Genomic DNA, 11,026 nt, shown 5'->3' on the forward strand with positions numbered 1-11,026 from the left:
TGATGAAATAATCTGTACAGCAAACCCACGTGACATGTTTACCTGTATAAAAAACCTGCACATGTACCCTTGAACTTAAATTTTTTTTTTCTTTAAAAGGAACGTGTTCAAATAGTCTCTTACTTTATCATTTGGTTCAAAGTAGCCTCCAGCTTCTGCTGTGAGACAAGGTGTTCATTAGAACAAGGGCCCATTAGAACAAGGGCCACCTTTGAGTAACCTAGGGCAGATTATATGAAAAGAAAAAATCTGTGCCTCGGTTTCCCCATTCTAAAATGGAATAATTTGGGGACTTAATCATCAGGGTTGTTGTGGTTATACACAGTTCCTGGAGCATAGTGAGTGCCCAAAAAAAGTGAATAATGAGCTTCACCACCATAAAGTTCCTGCACACAGGCCACAGTGATCCCAGACCATCACTGCCTCAGGACCACCCCAGACTCCCTGGCATCTATCAGCCTTCAAAGTGGATCAAGCCCAAGCTCACGTCTGAGAGCCGGGAATGGGGAAAGAGTGAGCTGAATTCCAGCTCTTCCTTCCAGGGCTGCCTGGCCCTCTTCCCCTGTCCACAGTCTGGTCTGTGCCCCGGGATGGGTTCGGAGGAGTGTGCAGCCTCCTCTCTTCCTGCATGGAGACAATGCCCTTTTCTGCAGTGTTCAAGGGTAATAACCTGTTACCCTCCTTGCTAATTACCAGCCTTTTCAACTTCATCTCCTGGCCTCAGGCTGTCAGCCTGTCATTAACTCCTGGGGAGATATTCTAACAGGTAGCTGGGATATCAGACTTCTGGGGCGATATAGCCAGTACTGGGTAGCAAAGGTGGGAGAGGTCCTCACTTATTGGGGCCCGTCCCTTAGGCTGAGAACTACGTGCACACTTAACATCAGCAGCTCCAGATTCATTCCCAAGGTAAGAGGTTTACAGCCAGCTTCCTGGCTGTGTGACCTCAGGATAGGAGCTTAACCTCTCTGAGTTTTGAGATCCACAGCTGTAAGTGGACAACCTTCTCCACTCTGCAGCGTTTGGACTTGAGACAGTGTGTGAAAACTGTCATGATGGCAACAGGAAACAGGTCCTGCAAACTGAGTACATTAAGGCAAATTTAATAAATGGGCTATTGACTGGTGGTGGGAGGGCGGGCCTGGTACAGCTCTCAGATGGATGCATGGATGTGCCAGCATGATAGGAAGAGGTGGCAGGAAGGGGATCTGAGGAGGAGAAGGAGGTGGCACCCCGGTGCATCAACATTGCACTGCAGGGTGAGGCCAAGGCTATCTGGGAATGCAGATCCTCTTGGAATTCCCATGCTTTGTCCTCGCCCACAGCAGGGGCGGCTCATCTTCCTCCTACACCTCTAGCACCCAGCATGGGGATGCACAACAGGAGAGACACAGGTCCTAGTACTGCGTGGGCCCAGTGGCCCTGATAACATCTGCTGCAGGGGCCCCCCTCTATGCCTTTTGTGTCTGGGAGGAAGCACAGCTCACCAGGCTCCCTGTTCTCCTCAGATCCCCTTCCTGCCACCGCTTCCCACTCCCGGGCCTCTGCATCATTCACCTTGCTGACCCCTGCCCCCTCCCCAGCCCCAAGCATGGACTGCACCAGGAGAAGCCCAAGCCCTGCCTCTCCTGCTCCTGCAGCTGCTTCAGCAGCCCCTTCCCCACTTCACAGTCAACCCCACATGGGGATCCCCTCTGAACGAGGAAGACAGAGGCCCTTCACATTCCTGGGCCTCAACCACAGCTGCAATAAGAGCTGGCTTTGCCTTCCCCATCTTTCTCAGCACCAGCAGGATGGAATCCCCATCCCCAAAGTGCGTGGATTTTCCTGTCTTCTCCAGACAGAGCCCCACATTGCCCCCGACTCTAGTGGTCCTCTCTGCCGTGGTCTGTGGATGGCTGTATCTGGAGCCAGTTCTAGCCCTGCAGCCAGCACATCTGCTAAACTGGCTCCCCAGCCAACAACTGACTTGGAAGTCACCCCCATGGATACCAGTCCCCCTTCTCAGCTTTTCCTCCTGGGGCCTCCTGCTGGCTCCGGTGAAAGCTTCTTTCCATCTACCCAGGCCCTTTTGATGCCCCACAGTGACAGCACAGCCCCAGCCAAGGACACCACCAGCCTGGCTGACCTGAGGTTCTCTGGCTTCACTCCAACATTGAAACTTCGTGTTACACCAGCAGCCACAGTCCAGGCCACATCTGGGATCCCAGATATGCAGCAGCATGGAGTCCCCACCTGTAGAAGCTCTCTCCGGTTTCTAGGCCTGGCATCTCCAGCTCCAGCCCCGGTCTCAAACTCTGCTTCAGCCAGCCAGGTCAGGGCACCACAGCACACTCAGCCATAGGGGGTTCAATACCCACCACTTCCACCTTGGGCACCCCTGACAGTACCCAGCTGTCTTTTGCTGCGCCCCTGGCTGTATCCTATCCTAACCCATCCACTGCCTCTGCCTGTGAGCTGCTGCCCACAAACCCCTCCCTCAGCCAATATCCTCCCCAGCATTAGGCAGCTCTGCTCAGCATTTGGCAGCAGGAGTCCAGCCCCCTCAAGCTTGGTGGTTTCAGCGGCACTCATGGGCTTTGGGAACAGAGAGGCAGCCCCAGCTCTGGGTTTCAGAAATGAATCCCTCAGCAGCAAAGCGGCAATGAGAAGGGCCCCGAGCACCACAGACAGCAGTGAGACGTGGGGGCCTGAACCCCAGGGGTCACCCAGGCAGAGCACCCCATAATGACTGAGGACCCAGCGTGAGGAGCAACTCTGTGTTGGGAGGCACTGTTTCAATCACATCACCCCTGGGGGATCAGTTAAGTAGACACCCCCAGTTACAAGTTGGGGACCCAGTGCCACTGCAAACAAGGCTGGCTTCAGGTGCAAGTCTGGGCTGGCCTCTGACCCTAGCAACCCCACTACCCGCAGGGGCACAGTGAGTAGGAACCTGGCCTTTTGGGTCCCCTGGTCTCCTGTCCAGGGTTCTGCTGAACGCAGGTCTGCTAGGCCATCCTCCAGTTCATCCTACAGGATAATTTCCCCATGTCAGACTTGAGCTATGAATTTTAACTATAAATTATTTGCCTAGACCAAGGTCCAGAAGAGTTTTCTCCATGTTTCCTTATAGTATTTTTGGAGTTTTTGGGTCTTATGTGCAAATCTTTGATCTATCCTGAGGTAACTTTTGTATTTGGTGGAGCACAGGGGCCCAGTCTAACTCTTCTGTATGTGGTTATCCAACCTTCCCCCTACTGTTGAACAGGGTGGCCTTTCCCCGATGTGTGTTTCTGTCAGCTCTGTTGAAGATCAGTTGACTGTGCATTTGTGGCTGTCTTTCTGAGTTCTGCCCTTCTTACTTTGCAGAGTTCAGCTTCCTGGACTGTTCTTACAGGTTGTTGAGTGACTGCAGGTTTTCCAGGTGCAAGCTATCAGTGGCTTTACAATTCAAGGGTCTGGAAAACAGTGGCCCCCTTCCCACAGCACCACTAGACAGTGCCCCAGTGGGGACTCTGTGTGGTGATTCCAAGCCCACATTTCCCCTCCACTCTGCCCTAGTAGAGTTTCTTTGTGAAGGCTCTGCCCTTGCAGCAGGCTTCTACCTGGATATTCAGGCTTTCCCATACATTCCCTGAAATCTAGGTGGAGGCTCTAGCTATACCTGGGACCCTTTGATCGGAGACAGGAGCCAGAGCGGCCAGCATGCGGGGAGCAGTGTGCCAAGGCTGCACAGGCCAGTGGGGCCCTTGGCCTGCTCCAGGAGACATTTCATTATTTCTAGGGCTGCTTCTGAAATATGCCCAGAGTATACTAGTCTCCTTACTCATAAATGAGAGCTAAGCTTTGAGGATGCAAAGGCATAAGAATGACACCATGGGCTTTGGGGACTTAGGGGGAAAGGATGGAAACAGGGTGAGGAATAAAAGACTACAAATTGGGTTCAGTATACTGCTCAGGAGATGGGTGCACCAAAATCTCACAAAAACTTATGTAACCAAATACCACCTGCTCCCCCAAAACCCTTGAAAATAAAAAATGTTTTTTTAAAAAAGATAAAACTGCACTCAAGGAAAACTATTTTTGCAGGACACTGCCAGCCTGGAAAAAGGGAAATACCGAACCTCTATCCTTTCAGTCTCACCAAAGGGGAAAACTGAGAGGCACACCTGGAGGTCACAGCACATGGCCTTGGACTCCTAGAAGAGTTATCACAGGACTTGAAAACACTTTCTTCCCTCCACATCACACCACCCCATCCTCGGGACCCCTGTATGTTACAGGGAGTGCAACAGAAGGAACTGCCAGTCTCAGATCTTGTGACAAGTCTCTAGTGAACCCCCCCCCCCAAACAATAAGGAAGACGAAAACATGGCCGGGTGCAGTGGCTCACGCTTGTAATCCCAGCACTTTGGGAGGCCGAGGTGGACAGATCACCTGAAGTCAGGAGTTCAAGACCAGCCTGGCCAACATGGTGAAACCCCGTCTCTACTAAAAATGCAAACAAATTATGGGCGTGGTGGGGGGTGCCTACAGTCCTAACCACTAGACAGGAGAATCACCTAAACCTGGGAGGCACAGGTTGCAGTGAGTGGAGATCGTGCCACTGCACTCCAGCCCGGGCAACAGAGAGAGACTCTGTCTAAGAAAAAACTAGTGGTTTCACCATGTGACCTTGGCCATCCCTTTTCTTTCTGCATCAGTTTCCTGCATAAAATGGATAAGATGAGGATAATAACACTGCAGGATTTGGAATGGTGCTTGGTATTAAGCAGAGACTTGGCGTGGGTTTTGTGTTGTTTGTTTTTAAGAGAGCCTCATCACTCTTGTCCCAGGCTGGAGTGCAGTGGTGCAATCTCCGCTTACTGCAACCTCTGCCTCCCAGTTTCAAGTGACTCTCCTGCCTCAGCCTCCCAAGTAGCTGGGATTACAGGCATGTGCCACCACACCAAGCTAATTTTTGTATTTTTAATATAGCCCACTCATTCTCTTGTTTTGAGACAGAGTCTCACTCTGTCACCCAGGCTGGAGTGCAGTAGTGCGATCTTGGCTCCCTGCAGCCTCCACCTCTCTGGTTCAAGGAATTCTCATCCCTCAGCCTCCCAAGTAGCTGGGACCACAGGTACATGCCACCACTCCCGGCTAATTTTTTTCTTTCTTTTTTTTTTGAGATGTAGTTTTGCTGCTGTTGTCCAGGCTGGAGTGCAATGTTGCAATCTTGGCTCACTGAAACGTCTGTCTCCTGGGTTCAAGTGATTCTCCTGCCTCAGCCTCCCAAATAGGTGGGGTTACAGGCGTATGCCACCACACCCAGCTAATTTTGTATTTTTAATAGAGATGGGGTTTCACTATGTTGGCCAGGCTGGTCTCGAACTCCTGACCTCAGGTGATCCACCCACCTCAGCCTCCCAAAGTGCTGGGATTACAGGCATGTGCCACCATGTCCAGCCTCCTTATCCTCTTTTGCCTTTAAAAAAAAATGCTTTTGGGCCAGACACAGTGGCTCACGCCTGTAATCCCAGCACTTTGGGAGACTGAGTTGGGAGGATCACTTGAGTTCAGAAATTGGAGGCCAGACTGGGCAACATAGCAAGATACCATCTCTTTTAAAAAAAAAAAAAAAAAAACTGTAACAAAGGTTGAAGTAAGCACTCCCCAAGCACTCCACACTTAGAAGTGTGTCTGGGGCAACTATTCTCAACCTTGGCCCAAATAAACTCTGTATTAATTTTGCCTCAATTTCTTTCTTTAGGTCAACAGTCCCTATAACAATACACCAGAGGCATAGGTATAAAAAGATGGCCTTACCTTTTTCATTAGTGTGAAAAATAAATACTGTGTGTGCAAAGTGAAAAAAAAATCTAAACAATGCAGGGAACTAGCCCCAGGCTAGGGGACGTGAAAGCTGTGCTCAGCCTTTTGCTGCTTTAAACACTGTTGTGCTGTGTAAATAAGTTCAGGTTAACTTGGAAGAGAAATTTGCACAGGTGGATCAGCTGGTTAAATGGCACAAGCATTTTCTATCTAGAGTTGTACCAGTTGACGCCGCCACCAACCTACAAGAGAGCCTGGGTCCCCACGCAGTCACTGGCATTTGGAGCCTTCTCCTTTTTTGCTCTTTGCCAGCCACCATGTTGCTGGGTGATGTGACATTTCCCAGAACTCCGTTTCCTGCGTGTTTCTGGTTAGGGTGAGCCACAAGAGATTCCCATGCAAGATTTGGCAGAAGTGAAACGTATGTCATTTTCTTAGCTCCCTCTCCAGTCACGGCCACAGGCAGAGGCCAGGCCTACAACTGTTCTGCCTTTCCTTGGATCTGCCTTCAGCTATGCCGACTCCTGGGCCACATGTGTGACAAAAGGTCCCAGCTTTTCAGGAAACCCTTGTCACCCATGGCAACAAGATAGGACCACTCGTGGTGTCTCATACTTGTAATCCTAGCTATTTAGGGGGCTGAGGTAGGAGGATCACTTGAGGCCAGGAGTTTAAGACCAGCCTGGCCAACATAGTAAGACCCTGTCTCTACTGAAAATACAAAATTAGCTGGGCGTGGTGGCACATGTCTGTAATCCCAGCACTTTGGGAGGCTGAGGCAGGTAGATCATCTGAGGTCATGAGTTCAAGACCAGCATGACCAACATGGTGAAGCCCTGACTCCACTAAAAATACGAAATTAGCTGGGTGTGGTGGCAACACCTGCAGTTCCAGCTACTTGGGAGGCTGAGGCAGGAGAATTGCTTGAACCCAGCAGAAGTTTCAGTGAGTTGAGATTGCGCCAGTGCACTCCGACCTGGGCAATGGAGCGAGACTTCATCTCTAAATGAATAAATAGTCGGGCACACTGGTGGGCACCTGCAGTTCCAGCTACTCTAGGAGGCAGAAGCGGGAGGATTATTTTAGCCTGGGGTGTCAAGGCTGCAGTGAGCCGTGATCCCAACACTGCACTCCAGCCTGGGTGACAGAGTGAGACCCTGTATCTAAAAAAAAAAGAAAAAATGACAGTTTTTCCTTTCTTTTTTTTTTTCTTTTGAGACAGAGTTTTGCTCTTGTTACCCAGGCTGGAGTGCAATGGCACCATCTCGGCTCACTGCAAATTCCGCCTCCCAACTTCAAGCAATTCTCCTGCCTCAGCCTCCCAAGTAGCTGGGATTATAGGCACGAGCCACCACGCCCGGCTAATTTTGTATTTTCAGTAGAGACAGGGTTTCACCATGTTGGTCAGGCTAGTCTCAAACTCCTGACCTCAAGTGATCCACCTGCAAAAGCCTCCCAAAGTGCTGGGATTGCAGGAATGAGACACTGTGCCTGTCCGAAAATGCCAGTTTTTCTTTTTTTTGTAGAGAGACAGTTTCGCTCCTCAGCCAGCCTGGAGTGCAATGGTGCGGTCTCGGCTCACTGCAACCTTCACCTCCTGGGTTCAAGCAATTCTCCCACCTCAGTCTCCCAAATAGCTGGGATTACAGTTATGTGCCACCATGCCCGAGTAATTTTTGTATTTTTAGTAGAGACGGAGTTTGGTCACGTATATATGTGTGTATACACGTATGCGTATATTTGTGTGTATATGTACATACGTGTGTATACGTATACATATGTATGTATATACGTATATGCATATATGTGTGTATATATATACATATACGTATATATGTGTGTGTATATATATAGAGGGAGAGAGGGCATGCGAGAAAGAAACAGACACTGAGACTGGGTGTCGCTCTGTCTCCCAGGGTGGAGTACAGTGGCGCAATCACGACTCACCTCCTGGGCTCAATCGATCCTCATGCCTCAGCCTCCTGAGTAGCAGGGATTGCAGGCATGCACCACCATACCTGGCTAATTTTTGTATATTTTGTAGAGATGGGGTTTCACAATGTTGCCCAGGCTGGTCTCGACCTCCTGGGCTCAAGCAGTCCTCCCAACTCACCCTTCTCTTTTAAATTTTGAAGCCTTCAAAATCACCTTTGGGGAAAGACACAGACCAGAGGCTGCTTCTGTGATTCTTTTTTTTTTTTTTTTCCTCCTGGGCATTGTCCTTAACCTTGGCAAAGTAAACTCCCAAATTGATTGAGACCTGTCTCAGATGCTTTTTGGTTTACACTACTACAAGCGATTTTACTTCAGAAAAGGTTTTTTTGTTTGTGGCTGGTAACATAGAAATACCATTGATTTTTGCATATATTCCTTGATTCCAGTTGATGCAGCTTTGATGACTGGAGGAACACCAGGGTTTTTGTTTTGTACTGATAGGATTAATGACACCGACACACATGGAGTGGTTTTTTGTTTGTTTTTAGTTTATTTTTTTGAGACAGAGTTTTCACTCTTATTACCCAGGCTGGAGTGCAGTGGCATGATCTCGGCTCACTGCAACCTCCGCCTCCTGGTTGCAAGCAATTATTCTGCCTCAGCCTCCTGAGTAGTTGGGATTACAGGCATGTGCCGTCACACCTGGCTAATATTTGTGTTTTTAGTAGAGATGGAGTTTCACCATGTTGGTCAGGCTGGTGGAGTGGTTTTAAGGAGCAAAAGGTGTAATAGGCAAGAAAGAAAAATAAATACAGGAGACAGAGGAGAGAGAGAGAGAAAAAAAGAGAAAGAAAAAAGAAGAGAGAAAAAGACAGCTTCTCTGTACAGGGACAGAGGGAGGGGAATTTGAATAAATAGAATCCCTGTGTGAGTTGGAAAAGTGGTTGCTTTTATTGGGATGCTGGAGGAGAAGATGTTTGATTTGCATAAGGCCCAGGGGATTGGTTTGATCAGGTGTGTTATTTACCTAGCCAGCAAAAAACCTGGCCCTTTTACTTTAGCCCTTTAATATGCAAATGCAGATTGCCACGTTTTGAACACATGGTGTTATTTGGAGGTGGTCATGACACTTGATACACCTGGTGACAAGGAGATGACAAGGTGACAGGATATTGAGTGAAGCCAATTTTTAATGGCTGGTATTTGCATATTAAAGCTTGCTGGCCAGGCCCTTTAAGCTGCCCTTTCTTTTTTTTTTTAATTAGAAAAGAGATGGTTTGGGGGTTGTTTTTTATTATAGGAAAATTTTTACCAAGAACCTTTACCTTTATTATTTGCCTAAAAGTTATTTTTAATAACTTCTGTATTACAATGACCTTGCTCAGTTCACCTAAGTTTCTCGAGTATCTACAAATAATGACTGTAAGAGTTAAAGAAAGAGGAACAAAACATGAAAAGTGGCTCAACAGTCAAAGACAGATTTATTTTGGAGAATAAACCTGAGAGGGGCTTCTGGCTGATTTCAGTCGGGGCGTGCTCTTTTACAAACTAAGAGTATTTATTGGTTTTTTAAGGTGAGAGGGTTTATCACTAGCTTGGAATGTTTCTGTCTGAGGGAGAAGTTTATGGTGTGGTTGGAATGTCTCTGGTCCCCGGGGAGGTTATCTTGGGGTTAATGTCTCTCTGGCCAGAGGGGAGGTTATCTCGGGGCTGGCATGTCTCCAGTCAGGGAGGGGTTTAGAATGTTTCTGGTCGGAGAGATTATTTGCGGTTTATGGTCATGCTGACCTTAGCCGTTAGGCTGATGCCCTTTGGATTTAGGCAGATTTTGATCAAGGTGAACTTTAAAATGACTGTGCTTGTCCAAGATGGCGATGCTCCTGCTCTGTCAATGAAAGTTTCATGTCCTCCTTTCCAATCTTTATGGCTTTTGTTTTTCTCACATTATTACATTGGCTAAGACTTCCCCTATACTACTGAAAGGAAATAATGAAATAATTCTTAGCTTGGTTTCCATCTCAAAAGGGAGGCTTTTTATGTTGTGCCTTTAAGCATGACACTTACCGTAGGTTTTTGTAGCCACAGTTTATCAGATTAAGAAAGTTTCCCTTCATTCCTAGTTGCTGAGAGTTTTTATTGTAACTGAATGTTGGCGAATTTTATCAAATGCTTTTCTGCATCTACTGAGATGGTGAGTGACTTTTCTTCTTTATTCTGTGAGTGTGGTGAATTGTGTTGCTTGATTTTCTTTTTTCTTTTCTTTGTTTGTTTTGTGACAGGGTCTGGCCCTGTCATCCAGGCTGGGGGGCAGTGGCGTCATCTTGGCTCCCTGCAGCCTCCACCTCCTAGGCTCAAGTGATCTGCCCACCTCAGACTCCTGAATAGCTGGGACTACAGGTGTGTGCCACTATGCCCAGCTAATTTTTGCATTTTCTGGTAGAGACAAAATTTTGCCATGTTGGCCTGGCTCATCTCGAACTCCTGGGTTCAAGTGTTCCACAGGCTTCAGCCTCCAAAAGTGCTGGGATTACAGATGTGAGCCTTGATTTTCTAATATTCAGTCAATCTCGCATTCCTGGAACACACCAAAATTGATGGTGATTAGTGTTTTTTTTTGCTTTCTGTGTCCCTGGATTTGGTTAATTCATGTTTTGTTTAAGAGTTATTCATCTCTAGTCCAGGTGCAGTGGCTCATGCCTGCAATCCCAACACTTTGGGAGGCCTGAGGTCAGGAGTTTGAGACATGGTGAAACCCTGCCTCTACTAAAAATACAAAAATTAGCCGGGGGTGGTGGCAGGCCCCTGTAATCCTGGCTGTTCGGGAGGCTGAAACACAAGAATCACTTGAACCCAGGAGGCAGAGGTTGCAGTTAGCCGAGATCGAGCCACTGCACTCCAGCCTGGGCGACAGAGTGAGACTTTGTCTCAAAAAAAAAAAAAGTTATGCAACTGTTTATGAATCAAATAGACTTTTCCTTCCTGACATTTTTTTCGCCAGACTTTGCTTTCAAGGTTATGCTTACTTAAGAGAACTAGGGAAGAAGTCTCATCCCAGAATCCATGATTGGGGTAAGGCAAGGAGGCTTGAAATGTGCTCAAGGCCATGCTTCTCTCCTTTCCCAGGACACTGGAGCTTTGGCAGAGAGCACAGTTCTCCCACTTACATTCATACCCAGACACCCTCCAAGACCCATACACACAAGCCCCCACCACCTAGAGGGAATGCATCTGCTTCCAGAGCCTGCAGAGCATTGTTGATAACCTAGAATATCAACTTCTTTAGCCACATTTCCAA

General features: G+C 48.1%; 1 pseudogene; it reads left to right on the forward strand.

Annotated features, from left to right (window-relative positions):
• The first annotated feature begins 502 nt into the window (after positions 1-502).
• LOC105536084 lies at positions 503-1,752 on the forward strand (annotated as a pseudogene).
• Positions 1,753-11,026: the final 9,274 nt, after the last annotated feature.

Source organism: Mandrillus leucophaeus, unplaced genomic scaffold (assembly GCF_000951045.1).
Source record: "Mandrillus leucophaeus isolate KB7577 unplaced genomic scaffold, Mleu.le_1.0 Scaffold154, whole genome shotgun sequence".
NCBI lineage: Eukaryota > Metazoa > Chordata > Mammalia > Primates > Cercopithecidae > Mandrillus > Mandrillus leucophaeus.